This window comes from Vigna umbellata, chromosome 5 (genome assembly GCF_029865625.1).
Source record: "Vigna umbellata cultivar VRB3 chromosome 5, Vumbellata_1.0, whole genome shotgun sequence".
NCBI classification, from domain to species: Eukaryota; Viridiplantae; Streptophyta; class Magnoliopsida; order Fabales; family Fabaceae; genus Vigna; species Vigna umbellata.
The window spans coordinates 64441849-64448578 of record NC_142169.1 but is presented as its reverse complement, the minus strand read 5'-3'; the positions used below and the strand labels follow the sequence as shown (position 1 = coordinate 64448578).

At 31.9% G+C, this 6730-nt stretch overlaps 1 pseudogene across 1 annotated transcript; it reads right to left on the bottom strand.

Annotated features, from left to right (window-relative positions):
* Positions 1–265: 265 nt before the first annotated feature.
* On the bottom strand, positions 266–1721 carry LOC124839437 (cytochrome b561 and DOMON domain-containing protein At5g47530 pseudogene; annotated as a pseudogene). The gene is made up of 2 exons (XR_015786972.1): positions 867–1721; positions 266–488 (listed from the first exon to the last, which is right to left on the bottom strand). The product of XR_015786972.1 is annotated as a cytochrome b561 and DOMON domain-containing protein At5g47530 pseudogene (transcript).
* Between the last annotated feature and the right edge of the window lie 5009 nt (positions 1722–6730).

The following is a 6730-nucleotide window of genomic DNA, read 5'->3' as shown; positions in this document are numbered from 1 at the left end:
TCTAAAAAAAATGGTTTCATTATGGTATTTTAGCGAAAAACAAAGGTACATAAGATGGGTAAAAAAACCATTTAGTCATATGAATTCGTTTCTCTTCTTAATTTTGTAATGGTTGGGTAAGGGATGCTCCTCCTTTTTATTAAATAAAATTATTACTTCGACTTTTTCTACTAACATTTTTTTTTGTTTGCTAACAAATATATATATATATATATATATATATATATATATATATATATAATAATATGCGTGAATTAATATCACATTTAAGAATAGTAATAATATATTCAATATATCTATGAATACATATAGATCAAGTGTTATTTATTATAGTCTTATAAATGTAACTATATATTGAATCATACAAAAGAAAAATGAAAAACGTCCACTTCCTCATGGGTTATAGATTCTGGCTGCACGAGGGATGTATCATCGTTATTATTCTGCAGAAGGAAAGGAACAAAATGTATGGGTGTCTGTTTATTTGCCTGCAAAAGAAACATAACAATTTGAGTCAGGTTATAGAACTGTATTATTCTTTATATAATTTGAAAACTCTCGTCTCTTAGAAGTCGAAACTAATCCTATGTTTATTGGAATGGATTTTGAAAAGGAATTGAGTGGATTTGAGAGGATTTGAAGATAAAATTTTTTTGTTTTTTATTTGAGTGAATTTAGAGATAAACGAGAGTGATTATAGAAATATCGTTTGTGAGAATTAGTGTAAAATTTAATTAACATGAGATATTAAAAAAAATTACTTTCAAATTCATTATCTGCTAACTCTAAATCCACTCAAATAAAAAAAATATCTTTCAAATCAATTAACAAGCACCCAAAAAAGATTGCGAAAGCCAGTTACTTACATTAATTTATTCTTTGTTCTAAGTGAATATATACTTCCCACTTGATCTTGGCTGCATTGAACTAGAGAAGATCCAAGATTTCCTTGGCTTGGAGGTTAGAAGTTGCAAGTTGATGCTGTGAAGGAATAGAAGCAGAAAGAGGACCATCTTGCCAAAGGTGGACCAAATTGGTGGTGCCGTTTGGAAGAGTGAGGGTGGCATAGATGGTGATCTCACTGTTCTGACGGGTAGCCGTGAGGCCAGAGTGAGGATAAGAGATGTTTCCCTCTGCCAACTGGGTTGAGTAACCTTGGACGGAACAAGTGTATGCTCTTGGGGCACCACCGGATTCTGAGATAGCCACCAGAGCCTGTGCTCCAACCATAGCCGAATCGAGGTTGTTGTTGGGATTGATGGCCCATGCAACCCACCTATCCGAAGCGTTGATTCCGGCGTGTCTGAATGCCATGTCCAACTTGGCTGTGGCCTGGTCGTAGGTCCAGTGAAGGTACGAGGTTAAGTGGGGAAGATCGCGGCATGAGGTGAAGACCTTGTTGTCTGTGAAGGTGTGGTTCATGCATGTCTGTGACTGTACTGAGGATGTGAGAAGAAGAGAGACTAACATAAATAACGCAAGCTTCAACTTTCCAACCATGTTTCTACACCTTACACTTCCTTGTTTATCTCCTTGTTCTGAAGAGGGAGAGAGGGAAGAAGGGGTTATTGTAGGAGTGGCTGTGGGTTATTTCGTCTGTATAACGTCCAAGGATGACTAGACTAGTCTGTGAGAAGAAAAACACAAAGAAAAAGAGAAACATCCTCAGCTTTCGTAAAGTATGAATTAACGTTAATCCTCATTTTCAGTGTCTCTTGTCTAATGGTTTAACATTTTATTCAAATAAAAGGCTTTTATATGTATGAACATTTGTCCATGTTTATGACAAAACTGTTACCATTGGATGAATGTTTTTACTGCTATTTCAAATGAATAGAAAATGTACTATTACTGACATTTTTCAGGTTGAGATTAAAAAGGAAAACTGAATGGAGATTGTTACGGTCTTCAAATCTGTGGAGACAATATAACTCGTGTGTTTTTAAGAGGAAATATTCAACAAAGATAAAGTAAAGTGCATGAATACCTTTTATCAACCGGGATTGATATCCTTCATCCTATTTTTTTTTTTAGATAAATCTCAAATTCTCTTTATTCTTTTATTATATGAAATTTTCAATATGTTGAAACAAGATATTTATATTGGGCTACTACAGATAGGTTCATATTGTACAGCATTTCCTTGGTTATTATAACATTTAAATGCCTAACAGGTAAAATAGGCTGTAACCCCTCTGACGTAGCTAGGGAAGGTTGTGTCTTCACATGTGTATGGACAAACACCCGTTATGTTTATATATTCACATTTTGTTGATGAAAGAAAAATATAAAGCAATTGGTATCAGTTAAAGCAGGATAAAGAATTAATCTTTGAATTAGCAATTTCATTATTTGAATATTGTGCATAGAATTCGGCACCGCATCAACTTTTCCTTCGAGTGGCGTGTAGCTTGGGAGATTAACGTGATGATCTGTTATCAAATATTCAACGTGAGATCTTTCTCTTAGAAAAAAGGACCAAGGAACGGTTGAATCTCTATTAGAAGCTACGATTTGAACCTACCAAATTATTCAAAAGAAAATTTATTGCTGGAAATATTCTGTGCGAAATGTTTTTACAGGTCAAAGCAATGCTTCGCGTGTATAACGGGCTTCTTAACAACCCTTTTCTTTCTTCTCATGTCCCAATCTACTGCTATTCTAGTAATTATATTTTCCCTTTAAATCAATAACACCATATTTAATACTGCACACAGTTCTGTTTTCGTAACTTTGGTACCAATGCATCTTAAACGCGCGACTCAAAATTAAAGAAACAATTTCTTTTTCTTGTCCCATATTTCCATAAAGATTATGTTACAAAATACCTTCCATGATGGGAAAGTCAAAACATACTTTATGGAAGAGTATTTCTCCTTATATTATCTCACATTTTTTTTTCTTTTCCACAATTCAAAATCCGTTAAATTCTTTTTTAAAATGAAGGTTTGAAAAATCTTTTAACAAATTTTAAAATCCGTTGAAGAAAAGAAATGGGGTGTTGAATTTTTGAAAGAAAGTAAATAGTTTTAAAATTTTTAAAAAATGTAGGGATGCATGAAGAAATATGGGCGGTGTAGGAATAAATACTACTTTCTGGGTAATAATAAATTAGAGAAGCCCAATTTCGTAGCCCATTATGCCGGTAATTGTTGGGTACTATTCCCAGTGATCCATTTAACGAAACATAATATTGACTTCCTTTTATTGTCAACACCAACATTGTTTCTTGGAAAGAGTTTAACTCTTGGCACCCTACATCCTATTTAAACCTCTACCCGAATTGAAAGAAATATTAAACAGCCCCAATGTTTCTCCTCGTACGATGTTAAGAATGTGAAATTTAAATTTAATTTAATTTCATTAGATAAGATGTATTGTATTTATAGATAGTGAAATCTCTAACCCATCTTTTAATACTGACAAAAATATGAAACATGAGAACAGAATATTAAAAGAATAAATTCAACTCTATTAAATAGATTTTGAATAATTTTGATACAATATGAAAAGAATAAAATTTAAGTCCAATTCAACTCTATTAAAGCAGATAAATAAGATGAGTTTTGTTCTATTTATACTATAAATTATTTTATTTCTTAGCAAATGTAACATCTTGAAGGCCTCTGAAACACCCTGGAGTTGGAATCATAAATGCACCTCCTTTATATATTGACATTCTACTCCGAGCATAATATCTCATGATTATGGAAGGAACCGAGTAGGCTAGCACCGAAGCATATCAGTCGTGCTAAGTTATTGACTTACCGCATTATAAACCTCGTACTCACTCATTCACTTTCTGAACATGGATACAAAATTATTTATTTTCTCAAAGTAGTAGAGCGGAGAATCACCATCTAAAAACGCTTTAACACTGTGCATTTATAACTCTATTATTTGTTTGCGACTGTGTAGTGTTTCCACGTGAAGATGTGAGGAGATAAAAATCAAGGCAAACACATTTTCTCACAAAAATAATCTGAGCTCAAAAAAAAAACAGTGGCGTTTGTGCGGACGAAAGTGAGAAAGTGAAAGTAGTTTATAGAAAGCCCAATTTAAGATAGGGTGAGTTTGGACCACCCCAATTTTGGTGAGAAAAGTGATGGGCTTTTTCCATTATGCATGGTTGATTGGTAATTTTGTTTTGGTCGAGTGGTAGGACTAACTATGACGTTCCGGAAAAGGGCGTGGGGACCTGTCACACCATTTCAAAACACATTATAATTACAGCTGAGATTGGGACCACACCATGCCATTCAACGGCCTACTCCTCACCAAAAAACCTCATTATATACCTATATTTCTATCATTTTTTACTTTTTGTGTGCTGGTCTTGTACTCTGTCTTTAAAATATAATCATTGAGATTGATTTTAATATTTTCAAATATATTAAAAGGATTTTTAAATTATTAACATGCCTGTATTGTTAATGTTCAATAGAGAATAACACAAAACATTCCATAAAAAATATAGACTCATATCTCTAACTAGTTCTTCATATAAAAAAAATAGTAAATATTTTGCACTTGTTTCTTAAGGAATATTTAAGAGGTTGTTAGAAGTGTTGATTATGTTAAAAGTACACACAACACTCACTTTATAAAATAAAAAAATTAAATCTACATAGTTTACCTACCGTAATCCGTTTGCATTTGAATCTTCCAAAAGTTTGTTTCCATTTTTCTACCATCACTCCATTCACCTATAAAAACAATTGTATCGTCTTTATTTTTTATAATCATCCTACTAATAAATAAATAAATAAACCCAGGAATATACAAATAATATAATGTAAAAAATTTCAATATAGAAAAACAAAACTACAATTATTATCTAAAAACAACCAAATAATAATATTATGTGAATATTTGTACATCAGAAAGAAAACACTCTCAGTCATTTTACTATTGACTCCAAATATACATATACTTAAAACAAAAATTTAACTACACATCATCACACTTGAATACAAAAATATATTAAAAAAAAACAAACTCTAACTCAAAAATATCTTAAATTTAAGATAAAAATCACAATAGACTTAGAATCTATCTATTATATAGACATCACACTCGCTCATTTGTTTATCCTAAGATATTTGAGACTTTACCACTTACATATTTTCATCATACAACATATTTTAATTAAAGATTGGGTTGTAACTTACAAATATAACATCAATTCATAGTATGTTGAAATTATACTTGAGTCGGCTTAGTTAGATACAATCATGTTTGATTTACTGCTCTAGTACAGTATTAGAATATAATACCAAATTTTAGATTTAACTTCAGTACTTTAATACGTTGAATTGATAAAAATCTCCAATGAATTGTCCCAATTTTTGGTGCCATTATCTTTGGCTTGAGATTCGTACAATCGGAAGAGGAACAAAATCTCTATTTGTTTAATTTGTGTCTCAGGAACCAGGCCCATATGCAACTGTTCCATATGGGATTGTAGATTCTGTTCTTCTGCATACATCATTCGTGTATCTGTCGCTTTGAACTTTTTCTTATTCTTCTGCATGCACCAAATTGCTGATCAAGAGATCATATAGCTGTATCTCTTTATGGGCTACAGAAAAAGTTAACAACTCGATTCGGGATCTAGACTTTTTTTATGATAAAAGAAGAATTGGTATTCATTTTCATATTTTTGCAAAAATAAACGCTTTCGTGGGGACAACTGCAGAGATCACGAAAAAAATTAAGGAGAAAGACGAGTGTACAAAAAAAAAAAGTTGCTGTGACATGCTGTCTTGAAACTAACATTTTAAAGAACTAAAATAATTATTATCTTTGGTGGATTAATATGGATAAAAGGAAGTGTGTCGTAATAGTGAGCCTGACGCTGTTAGTTGAGTGTGGTGATGGTTAGAGCAAGTTGAGAAACAGCATAGAAAATTGGAAAATGGAAGTTATATTGTCTTAGAATAGTGTATAGTGTGTATCTTAGTTGTAAGTTGAAATAGATAAAGAGATGCAAAGGACAACACGGGAGGGATTTGTTTTATACGCGACTGGTACTTGGTACGCCCCAATACCACACGCTATGTACGGAACTAATTCTTTTAAATAATCATGCAATTTTTTTCTACAACATGCTATGGATATTTACTAACTCACTAACACTGTAAAAGTCAACAATATTATCACCATGTTTTTACCACTTTATTGCCAACCACTTCTAATAACTCGATTCCTTAAAACTAATTTTATCAAGGATTATGTTAACAATTTCTTTTAACAATTTTTTTTACAATAAATTATGTATTTCTGTTTTAATAGTTCGTATATTCAAAATAGATCAATCATAAATTATTACGTAGGTTGTTGTTGTTAAAAAATTATTAAGAAAACTTTTTTTTTATTAAATCCTTATATTGCATATGGTTCAAAACGTGTGGGATATGAACAGAAAGGAAGCACAATCTCATTCGTAGGCATTATGGTAGTGGTGGCCTATAAACGTTTTGAATGGATGGGAAGGAAAATGAATCTATAGGTGTTGGATACACAGCCCCCACGTGGGGTGTAAATGAGAGGTTGTCCGTAGCATTCTAAGCTCTTTCATTTTTCGACCACGTAATATATTGCGATGTCAACACTTCCTTGTTCATTTCAAATGCCATATTTATCCTAACCATCTTTAACAATACCACAAAATTCAACTATATATATATAACTATTAAACATAAATTTATGTAATTTTTAAAAAATATTT